The 8,354-nt window shown below is 36.7% G+C and overlaps 1 pseudogene; it reads left to right on the forward strand.

Annotated features, from left to right (window-relative positions):
• Nucleotides 1–1,478: 1,478 nt before the first annotated feature.
• Nucleotides 1,479–5,615, forward strand: LOC107788292 (putative late blight resistance protein homolog R1B-16; annotated as a pseudogene).
• The last annotated feature ends 2,739 nt before the right edge of the window (nucleotides 5,616–8,354 follow it).

The following is an 8,354-nucleotide window of genomic DNA, read 5'->3' on the forward strand; positions in this document are numbered from 1 at the left end:
GTTGTGTAACTTATGGTTGTCTAGATATACACCAAAGTTCGACAGTTCAAAGATATCAAATCTACCGATTGACCGAGTATATCCGACATAAGTTCACTACGAAAAGTTCAAAGGGAAACCTACTTATCCAAATGCAATTAATCCTTGCTTGCGAATCACACAGTTTTTTTCATGCATATTTCCGTGATATAGCCATTCCCCATTCATGTAGGGGATTGTTGGGCTTTAAGCATTAATATGGCTAAAAAGAGGGTGAATGGGAAATTGAGGAAAATAAAATGTTTAAGTGAAATTTTAAGTCCCCCTCCCCCTCCCCCCTTGATAAAGGAACATTGTCCCATATTGGAAGAGGAAGAGGTTTATATTAGCTCTTAAAGAGTCGAGAAGAAGGCAAGTCTCGTGCCGTCGTGATCGTCGCTCGGCTCGGCTACTGCTTCGGATTCGGATTCGGGTTTGGATTTGATCAAATGATCGATTGATTGATTAATTTTTTGGACCAAATTTGTTTGTTAATAGTAAATATTAACAAAAATATTATTAAATATCCGTTTTAATAACAAAATATTAATATTAAATCCAAGAATATTAATATTGAAATCCAACCGTTTCCATTTTTCCGTTTTCTGTTTTGGTAACAGAAAATTAACTACCCTCTTCAATTTTTCCTCTTTATTTTCCCTTTTTATTGTTGAGTAAATAGCTATTTATGTTATGGCATTTATGTTGTGGTCGTTTTGCATAAACAGTCATTCTGTAGAGTTGCACCTCCTCAGATTTTAGCCCAACATACTATAAATACAAGTCCATTCTCTCAGATTTTTCATACGATTTTCTGAGTTTCTCCTCCTTCTTCTGCATTATTTTAACTTCAAAGAAAGCAACAGTAAATGTGATTTGCTACCGAACTTTGTGTTCGCTGAAACACTGGGGTTTGAAGTACCACTACACCAGTGTGTAATTCGTTCTATCCTGGGAGGAAATAATCCATAACCTTGGGTACTATGAGGGGATTAAATTTCTTAAGGAAACACTGTGAATTCAGTGGGCTCGGATTAACTTTTGTTTCTTTACATTTTCTGTTTATATGTTATTCGCCATATCCTGTCTGATCACCTCTCCCCAATACTTCTTAGCCCGCCCACTACCTCTTCTGGAGTAAAACGAAAACCCTAAATCATTAAACTTATTTTTTATTTTAATTTTATTTTTGTGAAGGAAACCACTAATTCCGGAATTGAAAATTCTGAAAAACAGTAAGCTCTGTGTCCTCAAAGTCAACTGTCCTTAACGTGACAACTAATGCTAATTCAGCTAACAGAATATAGCGAAGTATAATTAAAAAATTTGTGGAGTGGTTATACAATATCTGGCAACTAATATAAAAGTCTAAGCAAAGAGAAGAGAAAAACATCCTAAGTAGTATAAAATGTTGTTTTGTATGTAAAGGCTTAGTATCAAACATCTGAATTTCTCTCCTAATTCCCTTTTGCAGTTCAACTTCATCACTTTTTTTCTTCTTTATCACAACTTTTGAGATGTCTTCTAACCGATACTTGTCTTCAAAGAATCGTCTTTTTGAACGTCTGCAACAACTTGACGATATTTTTTACTTCCCTAATACTACGAAAGATACAGTCAGGTTCGTTAAACGGGAATTCAAATTCCTGGATATATTTCTCAGCTTGCAGAGCTTCACATATGAATGTCCCAACATGCTAGATGTCGTTCAGAAAGTTCAAGCTCTATTTGAAGATGCTCTATTTGACTTTTCTGAATTATACCTAGCCGAGTACTTTGATCTTTGTCCCTTTATTGTACAAAACAAGATTTGGTCGATTAAGATGGAAATTAGAGCCAAATACTCCTTTCCTAAAATATCATCCTCACCATTTTCGGCCAACAAGGATGGTATTGCAATTCTCAATTTTTTTACTAAATTCATCGATACTGTGGTAGAGAATCTTTGTGATCTAGTTGTTGATTCTTGTTCACTTCTTTATGTTCCTGAAAACAAGGAACATACTGAAGATGTTTTAAAGGAATTGAAATTGGTGCAATATTTCGTTTGCTTTGTTTCAGAGAGGTTCATAGAACCTCAGAGCCAATATCATGTTAGTTTCTTCACTCATGTTTTAGCTGTGGTTGGTCATGCATCAATGCTTGCCTGGTTTTATCTTTCAGGCCGTGGGTACGAAAATCAAGATGTGATTGTTGTAGGTGAAATCAATGTTTTTCTTTTCTTGCAAATGGAGTTAAAGCCCATTAGCACAGTGATATACCCCACCATACGGAAGGCGTTTCAATCTAAATTGCCTAGGATTCATGGACTAGGCTATGTTGATTTCCTTTTGAACAACCTGAAGGAGTTCCAAAGCCGCCATTCAAATTCACTAGCTTCTGTCACGAACCAAATTCTAATAATTCAGAAGGAACTCGAGAGCTTGCAACCTTTTCTCAAGGCTATTACAGAAGGGCGAGACAATGACCTCGACAAAATTCACCGTTGTGCTACACAATTGATTGGCAAAGCATATGAGGTAGAGTACATAGTTGATGCATGTATATGCAAAGAAGCTCCTGTATGGTTCCTCGAGCGTTGGCTCTTGGATATCATAGAGGAGATTACTGTTATCAGAGCAGACGTAGCAAAGATTCAAGAAAAGAAAATGGCTGGGGATACGAAGAACACTAGTACGTCTCATGCGTCATCAAGTTCGGCAAGCACTCCAAGGATGAATGAAGAAATTGTAGGTTTCAAGGATGTCATAGAAAAGTTAAGAGACCAACTAATAAAAGGAACCAGAGGGCGAGACGTTATCTCAATTTCTGGCATGCCAGGTCTAGGCAAGACGACTCTGGCCTACAGACTATACTCTGATAGGTTAGTTGTTTCTCACTTTGATATTCGTGCACAATGTTGTGTATCTCAAGAATATTCACGTAAGAACTTGTTATTGGTCATTCTACGTGATGTTATTGGTAAAGACTCTAAAAGTAGAGAAAGCTGCGCTGATCATGAACTAGCTGATGAGCTTCGTAGAGTTTTACTCTCCAAAAGATATCTCGTCCTTCTTGATGACGTGTGGGAAGCTAGTGCTTGGGATGATCTAATAGGTTGTTTTCAAGATACCAATAATGGAAGTAGAATCATTGTAACAACGCGAAATAATGAGGTTGCCAATTATGCTCGATTTCGAAGTGATCCCCTTTCCCTTCGTATGTTTAACGATGATGAAAGTTGGGAGTTACTTCGAAAGAAGGTTTTTGGTGAAGAAAGATGCCCCCCTCTCTTAAATAATATTGGGCAACAAATTGCAAAAAAGTGTGGTCGGTTACCTCTTTCAATTGCTTTGGTGGGTGGTATTCTTGCAGAGACGGAGAAGAAAGAAGAATGTTGGGAACAAGTGGGCAATAATTTAGTTCCCCACATTCACGGCGATTCAAGGTCCATTATAGAACATAGTTATCGGATTTTACCCTACCATATAAAGCTTTGCTTTCTTTACTTTGGAGCATTCTTAGAGGACAGTGTGATTAACGTTTCGAAATTGACACGCATGTGGATCTCCGAAGGATTCATAAAATGTTTTGAAGGCAAGAGTTTGGAGGATATAGCAGAAGGCTATTTGGGAAATCTTATTGGAAGAAATCTAGTGATGGGAACTAAAAGGAGCATTGGAGGTAAGATTAAAGCATGTCGAATACATGACCTATTGCATGATTTCTGCAAGGAGAGAGCAAAGAAAGAGAATCTTCTCCTATGGATAAAACGGTAATTTACCATTTAGTGTACGCAATGTTCAAGTTGTATAATTTTACATACTAATTTCTATATTCACAGGGATCAAAATACCAGGCAATTTTCTCATCGCATGTCCATTTATGGTGAAAGGTATCATACTGAAGAGCGTAGCTCGTGTTGGTCACATGTTGATTCTATAATTTTGCATTATAATTGCCTTGTAGTTGGTACTGTCTCCCATATTTTTCGCAGCTTCAAGTTTCTAAAAGTGCTGGATTTGGAGTTCACTAGTATTGGTTCTTTCCCATCTGATCTAGTTTACTTGAGGTATTTCGCTGCAACTTGGGAGTCGGGTTATTCTGCTGCAAAAGCTTGGAAGTCGTCGATTTCATCATTCACAGCCAATCGTTGGAACCTTGAAACTCTTATATTAAAAGGGGCTCGAGGAAGAAAGTTACCACCCATTACACTCTGTGAGATGGTTAAATTGAGACACTTGCACATTTATGAGTGCAAATTCACAATTAGCCGTATAATTTTACATACTCCTATGATCTGAGAACTCTTTCCTATCCATGTTTTTCTTGTGTCCTGGATGTGGAAATGATTTTGAGAAATACACCAAATCTACGGGAACTGAGATGCCAAGTCCACGGTACCAAGTTTTACTATAGAGAGAATTTTCAAAGGCAGACTGAAAAGTACTATGTATTGAATTTTCCTGCACAGCTTGAAATGCTGCAGATTAGTCGTAAGTCGTCATTTCACATTGATGAAAATACCCTCCCCTTTTGCATCTCTTCACCAAACCTCAAAAACCTGAGACTAGAGAAGTTTCACCTGCATCCTCGTCACTTTTCAGCAATTGCTTCGCTTCAGAACCTTAAAGTACTCAAACTGAAATACATTCTGAGTGGCTCTATAAAATGGAAAGTGAGCAATGGCGAGTTCCTTCAGCTCGAAGTCTTGGAACTAGATGACCTCCGCATTGGAGGATGGATTGTCGAGGACGATGCCTTTCCTAACCTTCAACACTTGATTTTGCTTGAATGCAAATCTCTAAAGGAGATCCCTTCTTGTTTCGGAGACATCTCTTCTCTGAAATCCATTAAGGTAGAGGAGTGCAACGAATCTGTTAACAAGTCGGCGAGGGATATCTGGAATACACAAGTTGAAGATTATCAGAATTATGGTTTCGAGGTCTTTATCAGCGCGACAAGGCATTACTATTCATATTCAGGTACACTACATAGAAAATTCAACTACGTATGCTAGAAGCCTATAGTTTTTATCAATGTAAGCAATTAATTAGTGATTCCCTCCTTATAAATATTCTGTTGTCAAAGTAAATGCAGATGATTGAAAATGATTTATAAATAAAATTATTCCTCAAACAAAAAAATTTACACCTTTAATATGTCATATAGCTTTAGCTTATATGTCAAAAGTCTTTTCTTTTTCTTCGTAAACTCTGGGTCCAATCAAACACCTTCATGTAAAATGAGATGGAGGGAGTACTACTTTGAGCTATTAACTCATTGGGACTTTTTTCTACAGACTATGAAGACTAGAGCTCAGTGATAGCTTAATTGCAGGAATTCTGTGAAGAACTCGAGGATTAAGCAACTGAGTCAGGAGCTTTACTGAGAAGCTCGAGAAGATCAGCAATGGAAAAGAAAGAAAGAAGATGAATTGAGCGAAATTAGAGAGGAAATTGTAATATTTTCCATTGATGATTGTAATATGTACATTCAGATGTTTTACAGTACTGAATCTGTTGAATTACACTGAGTAGAATCCTATTGCATGTCTTGTTCATAACCTATTGCATGATTATTGCAAGGAGAGCAAAGGAAGAGAATCTTCTCCTATGGATAAGACAGTAATATACAATTAGTGTTACTCTTTTCATTCAATTATTTAAGTGTTCAAGTTACATTGACGATAAATATAATCTTGTGATTTTATAATTTATGTATTCACAGGAATCAAAATGCCAATCCTTCTTCCCCAGCCTATTATTCACAGCTTGCTCATCGCATTTCCATTCATAGTGAAGAGTATCATATTAGAAAATGGAGCTCGTGTCCGCCATATGCCAGCTCTGTAGTTGTGCACAACGAAAGCATTTCACCCAGGGGCAAAGCTACATTCTCTTAAGGGTGGTCAATTGACCACCCTTCATCGAAGAATTACATTGTGTATATAGATAAAATATTAGGTTTTATAGGTGGATAACATATACTGAACACTCTTTGTCGAGAAATTTTTTAGAAGAAAACTATAAGCCCTTCCATTCATTTGGTTTATGGCTAAGTTGTTATTTGTATTTAATGCTTACTACATGTCTATTTTACTTAGCGATAGTGTTTATGTGCAGACAAGGTATGTCGTCACAGCTGGTTGAGGGCATATGGACTCACAAGGTTCCCCGGACAGTATATTGGAGAAAGATTAACTCCCTCAAGAATCAGATGCAAAGCTGGTATGTGCAGACAAGGTACGTCATCAAAGCTGGTGGAGGATATTCAATCACCAGCAGCAATTTGGAGCTAATAGGAGAACATAGTAAGCTGGAAGAGGCAGATCTCATTTGGAACTCAGTGGCTCAACCTAAGCACATTTCATTATGTGGTTAGCTGTCCATGGAAGATTACTGTTCCATAGGCCGAGTAGGATGTAATCTCACAAGTGGGATCTAGGGAGGTAGGATGTGCGTAGCCTTACCCCTACCCTGTAAGATAAAGAGGAAAATTGTACAAAGAGTTGAGTTGTTTAGATCATCAAAAAAGACACATAGAAGTAGATTGTTTTTGCATAGATTACTTGGTACTTTTCGAATACATATCAATACTAGTATACATGTTTTTGCATAGATTACTTGTAACTAGTTTTCTGTCGGAGGCTTATTGCTCATAGGTGCTCTTTTAGGTGTACTATTTTTGTTTGTTAATGGTAATATTCACGTTACCAAAAAAAAATAATGTAAAATTGTTCATTAATTGGTTATTTGAATTCATAAAATTTTGAGTTTAACTGTGAGTCAAAATACTGATGCAATCAAGAAAATTATCCAAGTATTTTAAGCTGTCTTGAGGTGTATGATTTGACCTAATTTGTTTATATTTTAATACCCTAGTGCTTTTCATCAATTCACCAAAATTCTGTTACGTCACTGTGCCAAAAATATTGCTCCTTCAACATGCATAATTAATCAATGCTTTGTTTGCTCCTTTGATTGCCCTGTTACACATTAATCATGTCTCAAGGTTTTTTTGGTTTGTTCATGAATATCGGGTTGATTCTGAAAACCATTTCAGGCCGGCATGAAATAGGCAACACATAAATTTTCAATACCGAATTCTAAGTCCCAACTCTCTTCTCTCTCGGAGGTGCGAATTAATGGCAGCTATGGCTGACAGAAATATAAAGTTTGTCGTCTTCTACACCATTGCCAACTGAAAAAAGCTTGGGGCTTTGACGAAATTCATCTTCCTATGCTATAATTGCTCCTCGCAAAACAAGGTAAAACTCCAGTTTTAATTGGTTAATGTAATTGAGGAGTGGAATTACTATGCTTCTGGTCTAGTCTTCTTTGTCATCTTGAAGCTGGTGTATTTGCTAAGTCAGTGTCGAGACGCCCCTGTACTGTTTGTTAAAATGCCTGAAAGTGATTGGAAGTATGTTGTATGTAAATTTCAAGTACTGTAGTTCAGTGAACTAAATTTAGCATCTTTTAGTTCGTCTATTAGTAGGCTAATTGGACAAAAAAATGGGAAAAACAAGATGATTTTGATTCTGATTTCCTTAACTCCTTATGATTGTAATAGGTGATGGAAAATAGAAGCCATTGTGTCAATTTGAGTTAATTGTATACGATATTCTTCTTTATAAGTTTTTTTAAAAGACTAACTAAGGATTTATCTTCTTTTTTCCCCTTCAATTATAAGGCCCGAGATCATGCAGCTTCGAGAAGAAATTTTGTATACTTTTCTAGTTTAATGAAAAGTACCCCCTGTTGTCTAAACAGGTGCACTAATTCTGTTAATTATTTATTTTTGTCGGGAAGAGTAGTCTTGGAGCAATGGTAAAATCGTCTACATGTTCGAGCCGTGGAAGCCGTCATTAAATGCTTGCATTAGCGTAAGTTGTGTCACACCTCCTTTTTACACACCCGAAGGTAGTACAAGGGAGTTTTTCCACTTTAAGTGACATTATTCGAAATGAGATTATTTATTTCTTTTTATTCAGAGTCGCCACTTGAGATAGTTTGTTTTCTGGTGTCTCAAGTCACCGGTTTATTTTTAAAATCCCAAATCAAGGAAAATTCGACTTTCCTTTTGAAGTCTGCGAACCAAAAATTCTGAATAAGGAATTCTGTTAACCCGAGGGAAGGTGTTAGGCACCTCCGGATTTCGTGGTTCTAGCACGGTCGCTTAAACTATCATAATTAGCCTATTATCTGATTTTAAAACATGTTTTAGCCTATGGTATAATTTTAAATTATTAACCACTTTTAATTAATTTTAGAAAGATTCAACGTTATTTAAAACACACATTGAACCACGCCACATGAAATGCACCCGCAGTCCACGACACATTTTATTTAACG

This window comes from Nicotiana tabacum, chromosome 20, assembly GCF_000715075.1.
Source record: "Nicotiana tabacum cultivar K326 chromosome 20, ASM71507v2, whole genome shotgun sequence".
NCBI lineage: Eukaryota > Viridiplantae > Streptophyta > Magnoliopsida > Solanales > Solanaceae > Nicotiana > Nicotiana tabacum.